Here is a 15,926-nt window from a genome sequence, read left to right as displayed (position 1 = left end):
ACCCTGGAATTAGGAACACGAATGAACAGAATTAGGAACATTGTCATTTCAGATAGACTTATGCAGGGGTTCATCGAATTCACTCACCCGATGGATTTTGACATTTGAGCGGGTCGTCTTCTCGAACAAAAGTTCATTTTGCGTTCATTATGCGACCCGCTCAAACGTCATAATTTCTTGGGGGAGTTCATTTTGCGTAAGTCTATGATTGGAATTAGGAACACGAATGAACAGAATTAGGAACATTGCCATTTCAGATGATTGGAATTAGGACCATATAATTACTCGAGTTTGCTTTCACTATTGGAATCAAAGTCTATGAATGCATCCCAACATATTTTCGTTTCAATTGTATATAGAAAATGACACTATGAAGCGAAATTGCAACTTCAAAATATTAAACAGCTATTTTTTAGAGTTTTTAGACATGTCTTAGGTCTTAGGTGAACGGAATCAGAGGCGCCTCGTCCATACGTTCTACCTGTTCAAGGAACAGGTAACCATTTTTGTTCAGAAGTAGAAATGTCCTTACAATTAATTTCTAAGCTATTAATATTAGGGCAAAAAATTACCCAGTAAAATTTTTAAACAAAGTTTCACGTAATACTTCCAATGATGATTTAATATCTAACGAAACAAAATATTGCGTAGACAGATCAACTCAACGCCACATGCTTGGCGTACAGTAACAGATCGCATTGTACCTAAATCTCAGGAACTTTTTCAAATCGGCGTATGTAACATTTTGATCAAGCTGAGAAAATGAACTTGGAAGTTTTCAGATTTCATTTTTATTCCTATTTAGAAACTAATCATTTTTATTGCAATTGAATACACCTCAACGATACATTAAGAAAAGGTTCATCGTCACTGACTATGAAATCTGCACTGCGTGTGAACATTTTAGTTATTTTGATAAAAATATATGTTACAACGTTCTGCAAAGATAAATCACATACGTCGTTTTGATACGTCAGCATGACCGAGGTCATGCTACTTTCGTCGAAATGTTACGCTGCTTCGTACGCTGCATTGTTGATACGTCGAAATGTTGCGTCAAGTTGAAACGTTTCACGCACATGCGACAAAAAAATTGCAACACTTACAACACGACGTAACAACATTTGCTGCAGAAAAACAACGTAAAATGTTTTTCTTAACGAAAATCAGAATATTAAAGCAACATGCTTAATTTTGAAATCAGTGATGAAAAGTACAAGCAGACGCACATTTTAAACTATTTAGTTGTTCAGAAAAAACTATTTAAAGTACATTTTCTGCTAAGCGGTGTATGTGCAATATTTTCAACAATGCTGTTACACCGTTTTGCAAAAATTGATTTACATTTTTACAAACACATTTTCATGTAGCTTTGAAAATATACACATTTTTAGATTAATTTGATGCCATATGCTGTTGAAAACGGGTTTGTTTACAATTTGCGACATACGCCGTTTTGAAAAAGTACCCGAGAAATATGTGTTTCTCCGACGGATAACAGCACACCACATCACATAGAAAGCTTTAGCCAGTCGTACGATTCATGATAAAGAACCAACAGCAGCGCTGCCAGAAGTCAAATTTAAAGTCTTGCGCCATGACAAAAGTTTTGAAATAATTTCCTCCATGGTATGCTCACTCGTTCACCGCGCGCGGAGTAGAACAGGTGTACCAAAAGTTCACGAGACGCCCCTGAATAAGGGCTCAGCACGGTATATTTAAACAGTCATAAACAAAGTTTTAGTTAAGTCACATTTATCGGGATTATCGTTCTTTTTTAAATTTGCGTTCTAGCCTAGATGCGGTCTACTACGAAAGGCCGAATCACAAAAGGCCGAATCACGAATGGCCGAATTACAAAAGGCCGAATGCACAAAAGGCCGAAACCACAAAAGGCCGAAATCACATAAGGCCGAATCACAAAAGGCCGAAACCACAAAAGGCCGAATAAAATAGGCAGAACAACAAAGTGGACCGGAGCGAGCGCGCGCTCGCTCCGGTCCACTTTGTTGGTCTGCCGATTTTATTCAGAGTTTTTTTATTCTAATACTTAATATAATTTAGAATATTCGGATTATTTTGTGATTTCTCAGTGAAGTCTTGTGAAGTCAGTTTCTCTTAAATTGGGAGAAAATGATATGCATTGAGGAACACCGCGTTACCGCAAGTTAACTGGTCAAACTGGTCAAAAGCATAATAATTGAAAAAGTCTATTTTGTTTAGCTTCTGATGTCGCAATTAGATCATGAGTAGTGCGCATCATTAGCACAATGCACAACCATACATGCATTCTGTGAGCCATGGATCCGGTGGAATTTACCTCGGGCTCTTGCATTAGATTTGGGAATTTAACTTTTCCCAATACTACTGATAATAATTACTACGTCAGCAAAGGAAGAAAAAAGAGAGCTCTTGGATTACTCCATTACTTTAAAGTGATAATATTTATACGTATGTTCATGCTTTCATTACTGCAATGAAGATTGATCTATTATGCAATATATAAGGAATCAAATTGACTCTGCAAACACCGTCATACAACTTCTTTCAATTGAAAGATTGATCTTCGACATTGAACTGACGTTAAATACCTCAACTGAATAAGATTGATTAGATCGCTGCTAGTAGTTGCAAAACACGTGGACAAGTTTTTCTTAATAAGGCAGCATAATAAAAGTAAACGTAAATTTGCGAATATTCCAAGTTCTCTTAATTGAAAGATTGAAACTTTTGTAATGATTCGGCCTTTTGTGTTATTCGGCCTTTTGAGATTCGGCCTTTTGTATCATTCGGCCTTTCGAGGTTCGGCCTTCTGGGTTTTCGGCCTTTTGTGGTATGCTAGAACATTTTCGGCCTTTTGTGATTCGGCCTTCTGTGGTTCGGCCTTTTGTGATTCGGCCTTTTGTACTGATCCCCCTAGATGTTAGATAAGATGCAACAAAAAAGAACTGTTGTATAGTAAAATAGAAAAGCATGCTTGCTGAGAAGGTATTAAGTATCATTCTGAGGGTGCTCATCTTCATACTCTACCTTGACATGTGCAAACCTCTCATTCACTTCCCAGCGCGCTGCAGCGCTCAGCCTGTTCTCGCTCTAACTAACCAGAGACGACACACGGAGAGAATAAAAGTAATTCTGGCTTCTCGGCTAGCAGACAAAAAAATCCTGTGCGATTGGCAACATAAAACATTGTGAGAGCTTAACTTTGCTTAGCTTAGTTTAGCTTGATTGACTGTCGTGATTGGACGAGAAACAACAAATAATGCACAGCTCCTCTGCATCTCCATGAGCGGAATGGAAAGGAATAATATGTTAGTTGGGAAGGAAATATAATTGGAAATCGCCTCGGTAAGCGACTTATTATTTCATTTGAACGACGCCATATTCATGATGATACAAAAACGGAAAAGCAACGCGTGTCTTACGTATTTTCCCGAAGACTGATTCGATATCTTAATTACTTCGCGGCGACTAAAACACGCACTGCACAACGCTTACTCGATGGCTACTCAGTAACACTAATTTACTCACCCGCACAATGCAGAACAAAGTTTCGGTGACCAGCCGATCGTTTTACTTTCCGCACAAAGCAAAACTAAATTTCGAATTTCTATAATGTTGATAACAATACCTATTTTGCATTTAGTATTAGTAACGATTGGTAATGTTTGTTTACTTTGCTCGTTTGGTACCGCGTTTGATACTTTCGGCTTCACTCTTCGCGGGTCTATACACAACGTCTCTGTAACTAACCACCCAAGTAACCATGAAGCCATTAAAGTTGACTTAAAGTGGAAAAAGGCCCTTCTACGACCGAAATAATGCTTCATTACTTTGACATGTCATCACGGGCAGGACGATCCCTCCCCACGCCATCTGTGAGTTGTGGGGCTTGCCTAGGATGTGGTGGGGTTTGACAGTGGGCACAACCAAAGCGACCGTGTGCCGCTCAAAGCGCACAAGCCCAAGTCCTGGTGTTAGGTGGGACGCTAAACAGCCCTGACACGACGGCCCTCCGACGAGACAGGAGGTTTGCGCAGGCCCAATAAGCCGCCTGGAAAACCAATAATTACGAACAGTATAAGAGATAATGCGAATAAAGGATCACGATTGGAAGCTTGGAACATGGAACTGCAAGTCGCTAGGTTTCGCAGGTTGCGACAGGATGATCTACGATGAATTACATCCCCGCAACTTCAACGTCGTGGCGCTGCAGGAGATTTGCTGGACAGGACAGAAAGTGTGGAAAAGCGGGCATCGAGCGGCTACCTTCTACCAAAGCTGTGGCACCACCAACGAGCTGGGAACCGGCTTCATAGTGCTGGGAAAGATGCGCCAACGCGTGATTGGGTGGCAGCCAATCAACGCAAGGATGTACAAGCTGATGATTAAAGGCCGTTTCTTCAACTATAGCATCATCAACGTGCACTGCCCACACGAAGGGAGACCCGACGACGAGAAAGAATCGTTCTACGCACAGCTGGAGCAGACATACGATGGATGCCCACTGCGGGATTTCAAAATCGTCATCGGTGACATAAACGTACAGGTAGGAAGGGAGGAAATGTATAGACCGGTCATCGGACCGGATGCACACTGCACACTGTATCGAATGACAACGGCCAACGATGCATAAACTTCGCAGCCTCCCGCGGAATGGTAGTCCGAAGCACCTTCTTTCCCCGCAAAAATATCCACAAGGCCACATGGAGATCACCTAACCAAGAAACGGAAAACCAAATCGACCACGTTCTAATCGACGGTAAATTCTTTTCCGACATCACGAACGTACGCACTTACCGCAGTGCGAATATTGAATCCGACCACTACCTCGTTGCAGTATGCCTGCGCTCAAAACTCTCGACGGTGTACAACACGCGTCGAAGTCGTACGCCGCGGCTTAACATTGGGCGGCTACAAGACGGTAGACTAACCCAAGAATACGCGCAACAGCTGGAAGTGGCATTCCCAACGGAAGAGCAGCTAGGCGCAGCGTCTCTTGAAGATGGCTGGAGAGATATTCGATCCGCCATTGGTAGCACCGCAACCGCTGCACTTGGCACGGTGTCCCCGGATCAGAGAAACGACTGGTATGACGGCGAATGTGAGCAGGTAGTAGTAGAGAAGAATGCAGCATGGGCGAGATTGCTGCAACACCGCACGAGGGCGAACGAGGCACGATATAAACAGGCGCGGAAAAGACAAAACTCGATTTTCCGCAGGAAGATCGAGACCGTGAAGAGACGGAGGAACTGTACCGCACTAATAACACACGAAAGTTCTATGAGAAGTTGAACCGTTCACGTAAGGGCCACGTGCCACAGCCTGATATGTGTAAGGACATAAACGGGAACCTTCTCACAAACGAGCGTAAGGTGATCCAAAGGTGGCGGCAGCACTACGAAGAGCACCTGAATGGCGATGTGGCAGACGAAGATGGCGGTATGGTGATGGACCTGGGAGAACGCGCGCAGGACATAATTCTACCGGCCCCGGATCTCCAGGAAATCCAGGAGGAGATTGGCCGGCTGAAGAACAACAAAGCCCCTGGGGTTGACCAACTACCAGGAGAGCTATTTAAACACGGTGGTGAGGCACTGACTAGAGCGCTGATTTGGGAGGAGGAAGTTTTGCCGCAGGAGTGGATGGAAGGTGTCGTGTGCCATCCACAAAAAGGGCGATAAGCTGGATTGTAGCAACTACCGCGCAATCACATTGCTGAACGCCGCCTACAAGGTACTCTCCCAAATTTTATGCCGTCGACTAGCACCAATTGCAAGGGAGTTCGTGGGGCAGTACCAGGCGGGTTTTATGGGCGAACGCTCCACCACGGACCAGGTGTTCGCCATTCGCCATTCGCCAAGTACTGCAGAAGTGCCGCGAATACAACGTGCCCACACATCATCTATTCATCGACTTCAAAGCCGCATATGATACAATCGATCGGGACCAGCTATGGCAGCTAATGCACGAAAACGGATTTCCGGATAAACTGACACGGTTGATCAAAGCGACGATGGATCGGGTGATGTGCGTAGTTCGAGTTTCACCGTCCCTTCGAAACCCGCAGAGGGTTACGGCAAGGTGATGGTCTTTCGTGTCTGCTATTCAACATCGCTTTGGAAGGGGTAATACGAAGAGCAGGGATTAACACGAGTGGTACAAATTCAATAAGTCCGTCCAGCTATTTGGCTTCGCCGACGACATAGATATTATGGCACGTAACTTTGAGAAGATGGAGGACGCCTACATCAGACTGAAGAGGGAAGCCAAGCGGGTCGGACTAGTCATCAACACGTCGAAGACGAAGTACATGATAGGAAGAGGTTCAAGAGAAGACAATGTGAGCCACCCACCGCGAGTTGGCATCGGTGGTGACGAAATCGAGGTGGTAGAAGAATTTGTGTACTTGGGCTCACTGGTGACTGCGGAAAATGATACCAGCAGAGAAATTCGGAGACGTATAGTGGCTGGAAATCGTACATACTTTGGACTCCGCAAGACGCTCCAATCGAATAGAGTTCGCCGCCGTACCAAACTGACAATCTACAAAACGCTCATTAGACCGGTAGTCCTCTACGGACACGAGACCTGGACGATGCTCGTGGAGGACCAACGCGCACTCGGAGTTTTCGAAAGGAAAGTGCTGCGTACTATCTATGGTGGGGTGCAGATGGCGGACGGTACGTGAAGGAGGCGAATGAACCACGAGTTGCATCAGCTGTTGGGAGAACCATCCATCGTTCACACCGCGAAAATCGGACGACTGCGGTGGGCCGGGCACGTAGCCAGAATGTCGGACAATAACCCGGTGAAAATGGTTCTCGACAACGATCCGACGGACACAAGAAGGCGAGGTGCGCAGCGGGCAAGGTGGATCGATCAGGTGGAAGATGACGTAGACTGCGTGGCTGGCGACGTGTAGCCATGGACCGAGCCGAATGGAGAAGACTCTTATATACCGCACAGGCCACTTCGGCCTTAGTCTGAATAAATAATAAATAATACAACCGCTTCATGACTATGATATAACAAACAAGCCGATAATTAGACAGCTGTCAACTCTCAGGTCGATTATTTGTTTATCGTTTGTACATACTAGAATAGGAATATGTTTTTCTTCCTGTATGGATTGTTCCTATATGGATTACATGTCAGCAACAAAAATATAAGAATTATTATCAGCCATGTTCAATAAAAGTTCATATCTGGCTTTTGGTGTTCTATGCATGTTTGAAGGCGTGCCAGAGATTTTTCATGGCGAAACCATGATAAATAATCAGTATTTTAGCAATGCGCTTCGTTAATTTGTTATTATTTAGAATTTTTTAAGTTTAATTAATTGCCTTGCAGAGCAATGGAAAGGTATTTGATTTGTATTTTTTTTTTTCAGCAGGAGCACTTATGTTGACAAAAAGAAGCGACGGAATTGGTACCGTATTTCTTTGCTTTCCGATGAGATGAATGTATGCTCAGTGAGATGGAGATCAAATCAGTTCCCCTACATAATTCACGACGTAGAAAAAACTGCTTGAAAATTGTTTTTTTTTTATTTTCGACTGAAATCGAAATGAAAAGACTTCCGTGGATCAAACAATTTGTTCTGAATTTAAAATTTGTTTTCTATCCATTGTAGTAGTTTAAAGCTTCGTATTCCTATGCAGGCCTTCTTCAGGATTAAAGGTTATATGTGGGTTTTATACAGGACTTTACGAAGCTTGGTAGCTTTTATAAGTCTTGATCAAAGCCAACATATAACTAAACTGTTGGTTTTATGTTAGTTCCATTTCTTAGTTCTGAGGAGGAACACAGGAGCGGTATAAAACCTAAAGAGCTGTGGTTTTATATTGGAATTCAAAACGTAGTTCTCAAGTATTCTTGAGGATCTGATTAAATGACAACTGCATAAAACCAAAATAAAACTTTAAGCATTTCTACACGCCGTAATAATACCTCTATAAAACTAGCATAAGCATTGCGATTGTTACTTGACAGTTCTCGTCCGCCACCCGTTGCATCACGTGCCGAAGCTTCCGATGTTCGATTTTCCCATTCACCAGCAGGTAAAGTTAGGATCGCTGCGATGAGGAAAGCTCTTTCATTCCAATATTTCGCCACGCGCGTGGCCAGTCAAGCGCTGGACTGTTTCGTTCCACCTTTGGCAGTTCGCTTTGCTGGACGAAGTGCCGGTGGATCAGATCGGCGGAAGGGTTTTGTTGGATATGGTGGGGAATTGGGTTGTTTAGCAAAGAAAAATATGAGGTTTTTTATAGTTTAACATAAAGAGCATGCTTTCCTGATCTCCAACATATTTTTATTTTGTTTGTAAACCTTTTATTTACATTTTTATACAGCAAACAATAAGACATTTTAATCGATAGAATGACACTAACATTCATAGAATGACAGTTGGCCCATGCAGCATAAGAACAAATTTTTAGTCCCATATAAATTTAAAATGCAAATAAAAAATAGTTCCAGGGCTCCAAAAATTCTGAAAAATTGGGATTAGACTCAGTTTTTTTATCCAGATTCAGAATATGTAAAAACATATATACCCCTAAACAACCCAATTTGGGATAAATTTGAGAGGATCGATTTTAGGTCAGGATTGTCTATAGAAATTGCGGGGCGGGGGATTGCGTGGAATAGAAGGGATTTATAATAAGGAATGGAGTCGATCTCTTTCAAGTGTCTGTTGGTGGCCAGACTACGGCTTTTACATGCCAAAACATGCAAATTTAAACCACCGTGCTCCTTCTTGCGAATCAATTGCATAATGGGAACGCCCGCAGGCATTCCTCTCCACAGGGACCACAGGAACGTCACCATCGTTGCTGTTATTTTCGCTGTGTGGACACCAAGCGGAGGCAGTACAGACAAAAGGTACCACAGTCTCGATGTGCCAAACGTGTTCAGCATAATCACCCTCTGGTGAAGAGTTGGTGTGCGCAAGGACTGCAGCCACATTTGCTGTGAAAACTTGCCCGCCAGCGCATCCCAGTTGAGTGTAGTCATCAGCCTAATCGAGTTGGCGAAGGTAACACCAAGAATCTTGACTACGTTGGCTGTTTGTAGCCACTGGGTACAAATTTCGTTACCTTCGAAAACGCCAACGTTCACTGCAACCGTCTTCCGCAAATTCAATTTTGCGCCGGCGGCAAGCCCAAAGCGACGAAATATTTCATTCATCGCTTCTATTTGCCACGATGACGTCACAACCACGCTGATATCGTCGGCGTAGGCAACGAGTAGATCATCCCCACACACTTGCTCAAGCCTACACATACCAGTGCAGTGGATGAAGATAGAGCACGAACAGATGCATGGACAACGGGTCGCCTTGCCGCACCGACCATGTGATCTCAAACGATCGAGAGAGGTGCCCATTGATAAGCAGCCGGGATGTCGACCGACTGGCTATGTTCGAGAGAAGAGAGATGAGTTCCTCGTTGAACCCGAGCGACCGCATGGTTTCGAAGAGGAACGAGTGCCGCACCCGATCGAAGGCGTTCTCCAGATCGAAGCTGATGAGCTTACCAGCGCGACGGTGATGACGGAGACTGGCGATCCGATCTTTCAAAGCGGTAAGAATATTTACAATGGGGAAAATTCCATGTATCGAAATAACTTGAGTAGTCTGAAATAATGATTCCATATAAACCACCATCTAGTGGCCAAGTTCTAAACTAACCAGCATAACCTTTTTAAAAATATGCAGTTCAAAATGGGTATGATTTTCAGATATAAGTAAAATAAGCATGAAAAATCACTGTTTTTGTACCCTAATTTACCAAAACCCCTCCCCGCAAGGTGTCCGCCTACCTTCAGTCAATCTTAGGTAACGTCCTGAAAGATGATTACATTATCTTTCAAAACTGCTGAAAAAATCCGAAATTGGCCAAACAATAAAAAAGTTATAGCGATTTCAATTTGGGGTCAATATGACCCCAGAGCACAGACAACGTAAGTATAAGTTCTGGGACAAAAGTATACTGCAGCACTGATTTTCAAGATTTTTCAAGCAAATTTGCATCTAGGGGCCAGGTTTTGGCGACCACCACCAAAAATTAGGAGAATCGGTTGAAAACTAAAAAATGGCAGCTTTTCAAAGTGGCCTGGGGTCATATTGACCCCAGAGCACCGACAAAAGGATAATAATTATATGACATCTTTCGCACTTTTCCCTTATTACAGAGATTCCCCTCTTTCACGTCCTGAATGCGGTAGTAACGTTCGGCAATGTATTCGCGATGGAAACCCCGGTGCCGAACGTGAGTAGCTTGCAGGAGAGTGACGATCGAACCAGCTGCATCATCGAGGATTGCTGCTTTGACGTACCGGCCGAGTATGTGCGCCGCGGTAACGACTTCCGGCGCCAGATGACCTTCGAGGACGAGGACGAACTGATGCAGTTTGCGATCCAGCAGAGCCTTATCGAGCAGGGCAGCGAAAACGACGAGGTGGACATTTGGGAAGCGCTGAAAGCGCAGCGGCCCCTCACGCCCAGCTTCTACGAGGACGAACAACTGCAGAGGTATGTCTTGACTGGGACCGGGTTGGGGATTTGTAGTTTTACGGTTCGAAGTTCGATGTTGTCTTTTCTCAATCGCTCTATTGTACCTATACTGCCGTATTGTAATGGTTCTTCAACGTTGAGCCACTACTGAATTGGTTACGTTTTTGTATTCTTCTCTTGCATGGTTACTCGGCGATGCTCTGTCCCCAAATTCCTGTGGTTCTGTGGTTTGCACTAACTGATGCTTGTTGCTGTTGTTTTTCCTCGCTCACTAACTCCGATCATCCCGGATTTGCTTGTGCTTCGTAATGTATTCTATTGGTAGCTCGTCAAAAACCAATGTCGACAAGAGATCTCGCACTTCGACTCCATCGACGTTGATTAGCACCGTGTTACCGAACTCACTCGCTAAGAGTCCACTAAAGAAGCTGTTTAGCAAAAGCTAATCACGATTTTCTTTTATTCGTTAATGTGTTACTTTTCCATGCACCTATTTAGTATTAAAAAAATATCACACCGTAATGCAATTTAATGGCTCAGTTTTTATGCTACGTAGTCTATGCTTTAGTTTTTGTATTGAATACAATAATTTTCAATTATGGCTTTTGTTTTGTGTAAATCATAGAAATCCCAATTTTGCTGCATTTTTAATGTTTCGGTAATTTTTATTGCACTCATGTAGTATTACAATATCGAATTGATTGTCTTACTTCTTGGGGTATTGCTAGTTCTTATATGAAACTAAACTATTTTTACACTTTGATTGGGGCATGAACGACCGTTCATGAGTGGAAGCAATTAGAATCAAGGTACGATTAAAAAAAACGATGCCACTGCGTAATATTGGCTATCGATTATGCCTCATGTGTTCAACACAGGTCCATTATATAGTACTGGAAATAGACAAAAACTAGTATCTTTACATTAAAAAAAATAGAATTATTTTGTTACTATCATATGAAATACTTATATGTTTCACATGAATGGCGATTGAATGCATCATCTTTGCTGCGCTTCCCATTTTCAAAATTGTCCTTCATAGGGTCATCATCGAATGGAAGGCATTGTAATGCGATCAGTCTTTTTGATTATATTTTTGATGATGGGTCATTAGGCCGAATGAGAAGTAAGGAGTGAGCAGTGAGTAGTGCGAAGTAAGGAGAAAGTAAAACGGAAGAAGAAAGAAGGAATAATGAAGAAGGAATGAGAATGAAAAGAGAAGAAAGCAGAAAGAAACAAGAGGGAAGAAGGTAAAAGGTAGAAGAAGGAAGAGCGAAAAAGAAATAAGGAAGAATAAAGACGAAAAAAGGAAGAAGAACAAAGGAAGAAGGAAAAGGTTGAATGAAGAAAGAAGCAAAAAGGGAGAAAGAAGAATAAAGACGAAAGGAGGCAGAAGTATGAGGGAAGCAAGAAGAAGGAGAAAGGAATAAGGGAGAAGAAAGAAGGAAGAAGGAAGAAAGTAAAGGAAGAAGGTAAAGGAAGGAAGAAGAAAGTAGAAGAAAAAAAAAGCGAGGAAGGAAAAACGAAGAAGAAGGAAGGTAGAAGGAAGAAGGAATGAGAAAGAAGGAAGAAGCAAGAAGAAATGAAAAAGTAAGAAGAAAACAATAATGGAGAAAGAAAAAGGAAGAAAGAAGTAGAAAAAAAGAGGAAGGGAAAAGAAAGAAGAGAGGAAGAAAGATGAAAGAAGAAAAAATAAGAATGAAGGAAGCAAGAGAATGAAGAATAAAGAAGGAAGAAGGGAGAAGAAAGAGCGAAGAAGATAAAAGAAGAAAGAAAAAAGAAGGAAGAAACAGGAAGGGAGAAGGAAAAAGGAATAAGGTGAAGGAAGAGCTTTTCATTTTTCTGCTTATTTGGCCTAATGATCATTCGGTCTAAGGTCCTTCAGGCAAATGGCCTTCGGCTCCATGGCCTGACACCCTATTTTTCAATTTAAGGAATCTGAAATCGGTAAAGGAGGAGCTATGAAGCCTAACAGGCAAACCTTTATCACAAAAAAGTAGTTTGAATTAGCTCATGAACCAACATTGATTCCTACCTCAAAAAACGCTACGTTGATGTTTTTAATGGCTCTTCAAGTTGTTCGAATAACCGTTTGCTGGCTTGGTTGGTAGGAAAATCAAATTAAATCTAAGTTTGAGCCAGCGAGGGCGGGGTCTTAATGATCAATCGCGCTTGTGATGAAGTTGCACTGATTTCCATACAGTTTTTGGTGGTTGGTGCTACTTATGGTATGTAATTGCTCGTTCCTGTGTTATGTTAGTCAAGCAATTGAAAGCGTACTTTTTGAAAGTTTGACCAACCGTGGAGTCAATGTTGGTAAAATAAGTTTGAACATGTATTCGCTGCACGTTACTTGATGCGATTTGAGAATTCAATAATAGTCGACTGATGATTCATAAAATACAGAACTACAGAAGATACCTATTTCATGTACAACACAACTGTATGAAACCCCCTTCCATCTAATAATAGAAACGGTCTAATTATTAGACTGCCATATAAATAGAAAACTGCATGTCTATTGTAAATAGCTTATTGAATTCCGCCGCTAACAATTCCCACCGAATTGCTACCTCACTATTTACACTCATACACCATCTTGTACAGGGAGAGAGGACGCACTGTATACACTATGGTATCCTTTACCATCCACGCTCACTATCGCTAGAGAGAAACAAATCGCTTTTATGTGTTGTAATCCACAGAGCTTTGCAAGAATCACTGATCTCAGGGTTTCAAAGCGGTAGCGTAACAACGTCCTCCGAAGGGGCAACGGCGGTCGCAGTAGGAACCCAGGATCCACCGAGGGTAGCCAGCAGTGCCAACACCACCAACGACGACGGTACGGACGAACTCGACAGCATACCGGACTATTTGGATCCCAATCTGGAGCTGGCGATCAAGCTAAGCCAGGAAGAGGAGAGACGCCGCGAAGAGGAACGCAAACGCGAGGAAGAGATGCTCGCCGAGGTGCTCCGGTTGAGCTTAGAGGATAAATAGGACTCCGTCCATGGTAAGATCCCCCCCGAAGGGGACGGTAATTGCTTCCTGTGTATAATAGAGTATTTTTTTCTTCTGCTGTTGAATTTATACGGTAATGATTTTTTTCCACATAAGAACACGATTCCAAAATTAGATTAGGTTACGGAAGTAGAGCGAGCAGGGTGCAAAACCATGAGCAGCCCGTCACGAGTATGCGATATTCGTGAGTCTAGTGTACTAACAGAAATTAAAAAAAGGAACATCGTAATGTTTATATTTATTATCACTAGCCATTTTTCTGTAACGTATACAAAAGTGAAAAAGAAAGAAACATTTTATAAGCCAATGTAAAGTGACTCAGTCACTGATAAGCTTAATACGAAGCAGAGAAAGATAACTTGACAAGCTATTGATTGCAGTAATAATGCATACGTTACTAAAGACAACTTATAGTAAGATAACGATTTCTCTCAGTGCATATTATTTATTTTATATCCAACGTTTTTGTTCATTAATAAATTATTTAAGACACGCGAACAAGATAAACTGGAAGATTTTTGTATACACTCTGAAAGGATATGAAACAGCTTTGTTTTCGAAATTCTATGTATATTTATTAGATTCGTGTATTCTATTATAATGAACTACGAAATTTTAACGAAATATATATCTTATTTGTATTTCTATCAAAAATAATTTGAATAATTGATTTGCTTCGAAACCAGTTTTGAAGATTTTACATTGTAATTGCCACCAACGCCACCAAGCTAAAATTTTTCTACATTGCTTACTACTTAGGGGAAAGTGGGGTAAGATGGCCATATGGGGCAAGACAGCCAACGTTAATTATGCCTTAAGTGAGCATTATATTCACATTATTATTACAAGGGATGGATAACAATAATGTAAAAGGGCTATACCGTGACCTGCCCTAATTCCGCGCATCGCCTAATACCGTGGTTTTCATAAAAAATCATAAGGGTTGTGTACAAGACACGACCGCCCGACGTAAACTACGTAAAACCGTTTGGTGAAATGAAGAACCTAGCAAGACCCATAATTCATGAATATTACAAAATTGTTCTTTTGATTACTTTTGAGACAACACTGGTGTCGAGCAATATTCAAAACATAAAATTTGTTGGATACGACAATTAAAAATTTACATTTTGAAAGTAGCTGATATATTCATGTAATTAAGTCAAAAATTTTTAATTCTCGAGTTTTATATAATATGAGAAGTTTAGTTTTGTTTGTTTAATTTATTAGGGGTTTCACTTGAAAAAAAATCAATTTCATTGTTGTTTTTTCTTATTTTTCGAAAAATATTCTGAATGAGCTTAATTTAATTTGGGTATTTCTATTGCAAATAATAATTTGCACTTTGAATAAAATTAGTTTCGGTTAATGTTCTTTTGTATAAAATTTTGGTTCTAAAAAGAACCGATTAACCTTCGATAATGTGCAATTCCAATCCCTAACAGCAAAAATGAAAATTTTAGCTGACTGCTACTGATATCATCCTTGCATTTAAATTTCCTAACTAACCGAAGTTCTGCGTAACTAACCGAAGAATGTCTCCAATTGATCAATTTTATATTGTTATTTTTCTCAATGGTACGCATTGGAAATCACTGACAGCACATAACCAAATTCAGAATCTTGCTAGAAGATTTTACTGAACGCCAAGAGTGTGCTGGTCACAAGTTGTTGCACTTTCGAAAATCCTCTCAACTTAACACCATTTTTCAACGGTAATGATGGTAATCCAAAGAATTGATTTACTTTAAATGACTCCATTCACTATCAGCAATTACCGCAGCTCCACCATTGACGACGCGACCAACATCAACGCGGCAGCCGTTGTCGCTTGGACCGCAAGCGGGCAAAATTTTCACTCCAGTGAGGCTGCCGTCCCGACCGTCGCTCCACCATCGTTGACAGCCGCCTATCGCTGTGAGATGCCTTTGTCTCCGCCCGACAATCGCCTCCAATGCTGGCTCAAGGCTACAAATGAAGTATCGTGTCCGCTCTCTGAGAATGCTCGAACGAAAATGATGTGCGCGTATGAGACACGAGTCTTTTATGCATAGAAAAATGGAGCGATGGGCGAAAAGGACCGTAACTTATAACAACCTCATGTCCGTGTTGGGGTTGCAGGATTATTGATTGGGTCTGAATTTTTACTGGGTTTGGAATGAATTGAAATTTCCACTAGTTTAACGTTGATAATCAAAAATTTCAATAACATTTGCAAATTGGTGGAGAGTTTCCGATTCATTTGATATATAAATCTCAAAAATCCATCAAAAGATAAAGATTATCTTTTAAAATCTTACATGACTACGTGACGGTCCCCAGTTTTGAAATTTTCATCTTATACCCTGTATCAGAGTCTCCCCTGTAGTTCACGTCAAAATGCGAT

General features: G+C 41.6%; 1 pseudogene; it reads left to right on the top strand.

Annotated features, from left to right (window-relative positions):
• The window catches only part of LOC134222714 (ankyrin repeat domain-containing protein 13D-like), a 38,337-nt pseudogene extending 24,140 nt beyond the window's left edge, over positions 1–14,197 (top strand).
• Positions 14,198–15,926: the final 1,729 nt, after the last annotated feature.

The sequence above is a fragment of the Armigeres subalbatus genome, chromosome 3, assembly GCF_024139115.2.
Source record: "Armigeres subalbatus isolate Guangzhou_Male chromosome 3, GZ_Asu_2, whole genome shotgun sequence".
Taxonomy (NCBI): Eukaryota; Metazoa; Arthropoda; class Insecta; order Diptera; family Culicidae; genus Armigeres; species Armigeres subalbatus.
Note: the sequence above shows the minus strand (reverse complement) of the source record. Positions and strands in the feature narration are given on the sequence as shown.